At 39.6% G+C, this 10,000-nt stretch overlaps 1 non-coding gene across 1 annotated transcript; it reads right to left on the bottom strand.

Moving 5' to 3' along the window:
* Nucleotides 1-2,258: 2,258 nt before the first annotated feature.
* LOC148865537 (small nucleolar RNA R71) lies at nucleotides 2,259-2,365 on the bottom strand. Its single transcript, XR_016112085.1, has one exon. It is a non-coding gene; the product is annotated as a small nucleolar RNA R71 (small nucleolar RNA).
* Between the last annotated feature and the right edge of the window lie 7,635 nt (nucleotides 2,366-10,000).

The following is a 10,000-nucleotide window of genomic DNA, read 5'->3' on the forward strand; positions in this document are numbered from 1 at the left end:
GAGCCACACATCAAGTTTTTGGCGCCGTTGCCGGGGACTTAGAGAAGCAATATTAGGAAACATTGAGCATTCTTAATCTGATCTCATTCAGCATTGCATTCATAGTTGGGTTAATTTGCTAACTTTTTCATTTCAGCTTGGACTGCAACTGCTGTACTCATGTAGTTATGTTTCTTCTTTCTTAAGTAGATTACTCTCTTTTTCTGGTTTCAGTTTCATTTTAATAAAGGCATATTTGATTTCTATTCAATCTTGGTGTTGTTCCTTTCAAAAAGAATAAAGAAAAAGAAAAAAAATTCACATAAACATGAGTGTTGCATATCTGAGTTGCATTCGGCACTCAGATCAGTAGATTTCAGATCTGCAGCCCTCAGCCGAAAAGAGTTGCTTGTGTTTCAGATTTTATTATTCTTTTCTTTCATTACAAAAACAAAAAAAAAAAAAAAAAAACAAATGAAAGAAAAAAGGGGGAGATCTTTTGAACAACCAGAGGAGCAATTGAGAATTCGGATCAGAACTCAGATCTGAGTTCAGATCTGAATTCTGCTATTGCAGATCTGCAACAGTTCAGATCTGAGTTCCTCTGAACTCAGACCTGAACTGATGAAATTTTGAGGGGAATTGGGTGTCATCACCACCCCAATTCACCCTAGGGCACTTCTGCTATTCCCCAAAAACAATTTGGTAGCAATAACTGAAGGTAAGGCAATTGAGAATTCAGATCCAAACTCAGACTTGAGTTCAGATCTGAATTCTGCTGTTACAGATCTGCTCAGTTCAGATCTGAATTCCTCTGAACTCAGATCTGAACCGATGCAAGTTTGAGGTGAATTGGGTGCCATCACTACCCCAATCCACCCTAGGATACATCCAACCTGCCTCAAGGGTGAATGGATAGCAAGGAATGAGAGAAATTCAAATCTGAAATGCAGTTGATATGATGTGAGGACTGAACTGATACAGAGCATACTATGAATTCTGGGTGGACTGAATTCTTGGCTTTACCCACTTGTAACCGAGCTACATTAGATAAGGAGGTGTATGTTTGGATTGAATAATTGTTATGCCTCAGATATTTAAGAAAAATTAGCACTTTCCAAGTATTTCTTTTAGCATTCAGATCTGTAGCAGGGCTGCTATAGTGCAACAGTTAGCAGACCTGATTTCAGATTTCTACAAAAGTTGTATGGGCCGAATAGCTTGCAATACCAAACATTGCAGACCCAATTTTCAGGTCTTAGCAAGTGTTTGATATGCATCAGCTATACAGGTTTGGGCTTCAATTGTAGAGTTTTTAACCCAAGCCTAACTCAGGACTGGTTTTAGTTTATTTCAGATCCTTTTAAATTTTTTTTTTTTTTTTTTTTTTTAGATCAGATCTGATTTCAGCCCTAAAGCATCACAGAATTGATTCCGACCTTAATGGATGTATATTGTAGTGTATACCAATGAGTGTGTATGAGATATCCAGCTCAGATCTGAATTATTATTTATTAATTTCTCTAGACTAACAATACCAAAGACTTGTAGATCTGAACTCAGATCTAAATTGGGTCTGAATTCAGATGTTGCAATCGATGGATGTAGATAAAGGAACCTTGAATAAGATGATTGGTTTAAATCTGCTTTTAGTATAATCGGCTTCATTTATTCATGATAGGATGTAGGTTTTGTATTCCAATACTTCACTTTACATTTTCAGTGTGATAGGATTAGTTATTTATTTTCTTTTGTGAATATTGGCATTTTTATTGCTTTGACTTTAACAGTTTATGACAAGTAGACCTGAACTGGAAGAGATCCTTTACGACCCAGAGATTGAACGGACTCTCCGTGTCCGTTTGAGAGCTGCTAAGCAAGTCAGACAAGAAGCACAAGAAATGGCTGAACAAAGAACTATGATGGATTATGCCAAGCCTACCCTCACCGGGACTGTCTCCAGCATTATCAGGCCAACTATTGCTGCCAATAACTTCGAAATTAAACCGGCCATAATCCAAATGATACAAAATACGGTTCAGTTTTGTGGTATGGCCCATGAGGATCCGAATGCCCATATTGCTAACTTCTTGGAAATCTGTGACACCTTCAAACACAATGGGGTAAGTGATGATGCCATCCGGCTGAGGTTATTCCCATTTTCTTTGAAGGATAAAGCCAAAGCTTGGTTGAACTCATTACCGGCAGGATCTATAGCCACATGGGACGAAATGGCCAGCCGTTTTCTCTCTAAATATTTTCCCCCTTCTAAAACTGCTAAAATGAGGAATGACATCACTACTTTTTTCCAGCAAGAGGGGGAATCTTTATATGAGTCATGGGAACGATACAAGGAGCTGTTAAGGAGAGTTCCTCACCATGGCCTCCCCATTTGGCTGCAAGTGCAGACTTTCTATAATGGTCTTACTGACTCAAATAAGACCATATTAGATGCTGCAGCCGGAGGATCCATAAATAATAAAACTCCTGAGGTTGCCCATGCACTTATTGAGGAAATGGCAGCCAACAATTATCAATGGCATTCGGAAAGGACTCAAACTAGGAAGCAGCAAGGCTTGCATAATGTTGACACTTATACAGCACTAGCTGCACAAATAGGAGCACTCAGTAAAAAAATAGATGAAATGCAGATAGCTGCCATGCATGTGCAGCCTCTTAATTGTGAATTGTGTGGGGGAGGCCACATCAGTACAGACTGCCAAGTTGGCAATCAGTTCAGACCATCTACTGAACAAGTTGACTATGTCAGCAATTCATCAAGACAGCAGGGTTACCAGAGTCACCATACTTTTCATCCAGGATGGAGGGGACATTCAAACCAGTCCTGGCCAAATCAGCATATTTCCAAGCCGTTCCACCAGACTTATCATCAGCCTGAACCGAAATCCAATTTGGAGGAACTGATGACAAAAATTATAGCAGGTGCAGAAACTAGGTTCCAGAACCAGGAAGCCTCAATCAAAAACCTGGAAAACCAAGTGGGGCAATTGGCACAATTAATCTCTTCCAGACTGCCGGGAACTCTTCCAAGCAACACTGAAGTGAATCCACGAGAGCAGGTGCAAGCTATTACCTTAAGAAGTGGAAAAGAGTTGCCTGAGGTAGAAAAGAAGAATTGGGCTGAACCCAAGGCAGAAACAAGCCTTGGAACCAGACAACAGAAGACGGAACAACCAGAAGCACAACAAGGGATGCACCAACAACCACAAGTTCCATTCCCTAACAGGCTGAAGCAACAAAAATTGGAGAAGGAATTTGGTAAGTTTCTTGAAATATTTAAAAGTTTACATATTAATATTCCTTTTGCTGATGCTTTAGCCCAGATGCCACACTATGCAAGGTTTTTGAAGGAATTATTGGCAAACAAAAGGAAACTGGGAGATGTGGCTACAGTTGCATTAAATGAGGAATGTTCTGCTATCCTTCTGAACAAGCTGCCTCAGAAACTCAAAGATCCAGGGAGTTTCACTATTCCTTGTACCATTGGCAGTTTAAAAATTGAAAAAGCTTTATGTGACCTGGGAGCTAGCATCAATTTAATGCCATATTCTATCTTCAAGAAATTGGGGTTGAATGAACCCCAACCCACTAGAGTGGCATTACAATTGGCTGATAGATCCATTAGACATCCTAGGGGGATCATAGAAGATGTGTTAGTTAAAGTTGACAAATTCATTTTTCTAGTTGATTTCATTGTGTTAGACATGCAAGAAGATGTGGAGGTCCCACTTATCCTAGGGAGACCTTTCCTGGCTACCGGGAAAGCAATGATTGATGTCCAACAAGGACAACTCAGCCTTAGGATACAAGATGAGGAGATAATTTTTAAAATGTCTGATGCTATGAAACATGCACCCTCTAGTGATGATTCTTGTTTTATGATTGATGCCATTGAATTGACAATTGATGAATGCTTCCAGGTAAGTAGAATAACTGATCCTCTTGAACTCTGCCTCCAGCAGGGAGAACTTGAAGAAACAGAAAATGAAAAAATAAACCTCATGATAGCATACCTGAATGATAAGCTTCAATTCAAGGGAAAGGGGTTTCTTAAATTAGAGAACTTAGGCAAATTGCCCGGACCATCAGGTAAGCCATCACCCCAAGAACCCCCCACCCTTGAACTGAAGCAATTACCATCCCATTTAGAGTATGCTTTCCTTGAGGAACCATCAGATCTCCCCGTGATAATTTCCGCAGCACTGAATCCCTTACAAAGAGAAAAATTATTAAGAGTGCTGCGGGAACACAAAAATGCTATAGCTTGGAAGGTAGAAGATATCAAAGGCATTAATCCATCAATCTGCACTCACAGAATTTTGATGGAAGAGGACAGCAAGCCTTCCGTTCAGCCCCAAAGGCGCTTGAATCCCAACATGAAAGAAGTGGTAAAGGCTGAAATAATTAAGTTGTTAGATGCTGGGATCATTTATCCTATTTCTGATAGTTCTTGGGTAAGCCCTGTGCAAGTTGTGCCCAAAAAAGGGGGTACGACTGTTGTTCCAAATGAGAAAAATGAACTCATCCCTACTAGAACCATTACCGGATGGCGTGTGTGTATTGACTATAGAAAATTAAATGAAGCCACCCGGAAGGACCATTTCCCTCTCCCATTTATGGATCAAATGTTGGAGAGGCTAGCCGGGCATGAGTATTATTGTTTCTTGGATGGATATTCAGGGTATAACCAGATACCAATTGCACCAGAAGATCAAGAAAAGACCACTTTTACTTGCCCATATGGAACCTTTGCATACCGAAGGATGCCCTTTGGGTTATGCAATGCCCCAGCAACCTTTCAGCGATGTATGATGTCTATATTTTCTGATATGGTTGAAAAATTTATTGAGATCTTCATGGATGATTTTTCAGTTTTTGGCTCTTCATTTGATGCATGTTTGAATAATCTGGAACAGGTGCTTACTAGATGTAAAGAAACACATCTTGTGTTGAATTGGGAGAACTGTCATTTTATGGTGCAAGAAGGCATAGTGCTTGGACACAAGATCTCTCAAAGAGGTATAGAAGTCGACAAGGCCAAGGTGGAGGCAATTGAAAAATTACCAACCCCAACATCTATTCGTTCTTTGAGAAGTTTCTTAGGACATGTCGGATTCTATAGAAGGTTTATTAAAGATTTCTCAAAAATTTCCAAGCCATTATCTACCTTGCTTCAGAAAGAAGTGCCTTTTGAATTTTCAACTGAATGTCTTCATGCTTTCAACATCTTGAAAGACAAATTGATCCATGCACCTATCATGATAGCACCAGATTGGACCCTCCCATTTGAATTGATGTGTGATGCGAGTGATTTTGCTATAGGAGCTGTTTTAGGACAAAGAATGAACAAACATTTTCAGCCAATTTACTATGCTAGCAGAACCTTGACTGGACCCCAACTCAATTACACCACCACAGAAAAGGAGCTGTTAGCAGTAATATTTGCACTTGATAAGTTTCGTTCATATCTGATATTATCCAAGGTTGTTGTCCACACAGATCACTCGGCATTAAGGCACTTGCTTACCAAGCAAAACTCAAAACCAAGACTGATCAGGTGGATCCTTTTATTGCAAGAGTTTGACATTGAGATTAGAGACCTGAAGGGTGCTGCAAACCTGGCTGCTGACCATCTCTCCCGGTTGGACACGGTAAGCTCAAAAGAGGAGATAACCAACAACATTCGAGAAGAATTTCCGGATGAGCAGTTGTACTCAATACAGAAATACTCATATCCTTGGTATGCTGATTTTGCTAATTATCTAGCTGCACAAGTCCTTCCTCCTAACCTTTCATATCAACAGAAAAAGAAATTCTTTTCTGATGTAAAATACTATCTGTGGGAGGAACCCTTTTTGTATAAATTGTGTGCAGATCAGATCATAAGGAGATGTGTCCCCGAGGAGGAGATGGAGTCGGTACTCCAATTTTGCCATGATAAAGAAGCAGGAGGTCATTTTGGAGCTAGTCGCACGGCAGCCAAGGTTTTGCAATCAGGTTTTTATTGGCCCACACTCTTCAAAGATGCCCATCGGTATGTGTCCACATGTGACAAATGCCAAAGATCGGGAAACATTTCCCGACGGAATGAAATGCCCCTTTCCAATATTTTAATCTGTGAAATCTTTGATGTTTGGGGTATAGATTTCATGGGACCTTTCCCGAATTCTTTTGGGAATAAGTACATCCTCGTTGCAGTTGACTATGTATCCAAATGGGTAGAAGCCATGGCTTTACCCACAAATGACTCAAGAAGGGTAGTACACTTCCTAAAGAAGCTATTCTCCCGATTTGGCACTCCGCGAGCTATAATTAGTGATAGGGGAACTCACTTCTGCAATAGCCAATTTGAGAGGTTAATGCAGAAATATGGAATTACACATAAATTAGCTACCCCTTATCACCCTCAAACCAGTGGCCAAGTGGAGTTGGCTAACAGGGAACTCAAAAGAATTCTGGAAAAGACCGTAGCATCCACCAGAAAAGATTGGTCCATCAAATTAGATGATGCATTATGGGCATACAGAACTGCATTTAAGACACCTATTGGCATGTCCCCCTACAGATTGGTCTTTGGTAAAGCATGCCATTTACCAGTTGAATTGGAACACAAGGCCTATTGGGCTCTTAAATTCTTAAATTTTGACATTCAGGCCACAGGGGCTAAAAGGCGGTTGCAATTGAATGAATTGGATGAATTCAGACTTACCACCTATGAGAATGCCAAAGTTTATAAAGAAAGAATAAAAAATTGGCATGATAAGAACTTGCTGAGACGGGACTTTTATGTAGGCCAACAGGTATTGTTATATAATTCCCGTCTCCGCTTGTTTTCAGGTAAGCTGAGATCCAGGTGGTCTGGACCCTTTACCATTTCACAGGTTTTTCCCCATGGGGCTATAGAACTCACCCACCCAGTTCAGGGCACGTTTAAAGTAAATGGTCAGCGCCTGAAACCATATTTAATGGGCAGTACTGTACCCCCTCCATCCACTGTTTATCTAGATAACCAATAATCTCTTATGCCTGCTCATGAACAAGTTAAGGAATCTTTTTGTCATTTATCTTTTTAGAATATTAGTTAGTAAAATAAAGATCTTTTTCTCAAAATTCCAATTCTTTAAGGACTCAGTTCATCATTTTCTTTTCTTCAGTTTGCTCTAGCAAGTGTGACTCCCTAACACTACGAACATTGAGGACAATGTTCATCTCAAGTGTGGGGGAGTGAGCCCGAGGCTAGGGTATGGGGGTTGAAACCATGCACCTCATGCACCCCAACACACATATGCAAGCAATGACATCACAAAAAAAAAAAAAAAAAGACTGGAACCCCTCAAGTTCATTACTATTTATTTGATGATTTTTTTTAAGAAGGAATTCAATGAGTTGAGGGAGACTGATGTACTTGTTAAGTTTTTATTCTTGTGAATGACCCAATTTGATTTATGCAGGAGAAAAGGGGAGCGGAATATGCCTTTCAGCATGACTAGCCCTAACTTCCTTCATGTGTATGGAAGCCCTTGATTTCATTGTTAATGGTCAAGAGAGCTAGTGCACATCTGAAGTGCTAATTCTTGAGGTTCAATAATTGCAAAGAAGGACAAAAGCCCAAATTGACTCCGCTATTCTGAGCTGAATAGTAAAACTAGCAGCTTAGAACATGAGTCCTATTTACCTACCTCAAACAAGTGACCAGTGTGAGATGGAGCATAAGATGCACTCACACCAAAAAAAAAAAAAAAGAAAAAAGAAAAAAAAAAAAAAAAAAAAAAAAAAAAAAAGAGAGAAAAGTGTGAGATGGAGCATAAAATGCACTCACACCGAAAAGAAAAAAAAAGAAAAAAAAAAAAAAAGGTGAGATGGAGCATAAAATGCACTCACCCTTAGAAATAAGTAATTGTGGTGACAATCGAGGTTCAAAGGGGCACTCTAAAGTTGAACTCTCATTGAGATTTAGTTACAGATGTGAAACTCAGTGAAATTTGATTATTAACCTTGACAATTAAAGAGCTGATTTATATATGAATTAGGAGTGAAGGCTAGACTATGATGAAATTCATATTCTCCTTTCCTCGGATCTGATACATATCTTAAATGGTAATTTACAAGAATAAGAGTTAAGCACTTACAAAAGTTCCCCGACTACTCAATGCATTTCTATCTTAAAAAGTTCACCAGGTAAATGGTGAGAACAGAAGGGGGGAATGTTAAGTTTATGGCTGATGTCTTTGCTTGAGGACAAGCAAAAGCTTAAGTGTGGGGGTATTTGATGAACTTACAATTTATCTATATTTTATGAGGTTTTTGCATGAAATTTTATAATGGTTTAATTAAATTTTTGCCGTATTTTAGCTTGATTGCAATAAAGATTTCAGGGGGAGCCAAATCAACAAAAAGAAGGCAAAAGCAAGAAAAGAAAACCCAAAAATTTATCAAGTTCAGCCCGGCCCAGCCATGAGAGCAAGAGAATTTCATTCGGCCCAAGAAGAGCAAGTGAAACTCTTTGGAAAATCCAAAGGAAGAAGCCTAGCTATGAGGAGAATTCGGCCCAGCAAGGAAGGCCCATTTTTAGCCCAAATAACAGCCTAGAGTGTAGCCCACATGAGCTCAAAAGCAAGCTAAGTTGTAGCCCAAATAGCAGCCCAAAGGGAGCTAGGGGCGGCAACTTCTAGGAGTTTCTTGAAGAGAAGGAGGGAGCACTCTAGAAGGTTCATGAGGGGTGTAATACACCCCATTCTAGAGGCTTCAAGAAGGGGCAAGAGCCCCCTTGAAAAACTATATAAGGAGGCCTCTAGGAGGGGAGAAAATTGTTCAATTGCTTGAGAGGAAGGCTCTCCCACTCTTAGAGGTTCGGCCACCTTGAGAGAAGAGAAGAGAAGAAGGCTAGGCGCAAGGAAGAAGAAGAAGAAGGGCTGAAGGAAGTTCAAGACAAGCAAGCTAGAAGAAGAAGGTGAGTTCGAATTGAGAGTTTGTGATTCAAAGATCTTCTGTAATAAATCATTTGTAGTTTCATTCTCTTTTGATTTGAATTCAGTTTCTTAGTTATATGTTCTTTCTTCTTTCTCCTTGTTTCCATTCTTCCTTGATGTATTTCAGCTTGTAAAATTTCAGTTCAGCAATCTAATTCTTTTTGATTCATTCAAATGGTCATGCATTGTATTTGAAGTTTCTTGAATAAGGGTGTGATTGTAGATTAATTCGGCCAACTAACCTTCAAAACTCAGATCTGAATTCTCAGATCTGAGATTGCAAGATCTGAATTGCTTGAAAGAGAATTCAGATCTGCAATTTTCAGATTGGGCGAATTAATCTACAGCTTGGAATTCCTAGAGTGCTTGAGAGAGACTCTAGGAATTCAGATCTACTATTCAAGAACTGAATTGAGTGCAAGGTTAGAGATAACTTGCACAATTCAGTTGGTGATCAATTCAGATTTGAATTGATGCCTTAGAAGTGTTTGAAGAAATGCATGCATGAGGATTAGATTCTTGCTAGAGATAGAAGAACCGTCACTCATGCATAGGATGAACATGCACTTGAGAGAGGCTGTTCATGACCTTGGGGTTTCACCAAACCAAGGCTCAATCATGATTCATTCGAATGATCCAAATTGATAGATTGCTGAATTCTGAGATTGACATTTACTGCTTACTCTTCTAACCTGAATTGAAGGCAATTGGACCAATGATTTAGATAGATTTTAATTTAGGATTTCTTAGCTTTCATTAGAGTTTTGATTTATTTGTTGATCAGATAAGAAATGTTCAATTTAATATTGGTAATTGTTTCCTAAATCCTTGTGGGAACGATACTTCACTCACTACTTTATTACTTGAACGGCTAGTGCACTTGCTAGTGTCCAAATTTCCACCTTTGCATGGTGTGTAGTTTACAGGCACCCCTATTAACACAGGGCGCAAGTGGGTGTGCATCGTGGTGGATGTGCTGACACTGCACACAACGCCCCATGCTGCATCATTTTGCACTATGTGGGTGCGCA

The sequence above is a fragment of the Nelumbo lutea genome, chromosome 3 (genome assembly GCF_056320005.1).
Source record: "Nelumbo lutea isolate HS-2025 chromosome 3, American lotus-T2T, whole genome shotgun sequence".
NCBI classification, from domain to species: domain Eukaryota; kingdom Viridiplantae; phylum Streptophyta; class Magnoliopsida; order Proteales; family Nelumbonaceae; genus Nelumbo; species Nelumbo lutea.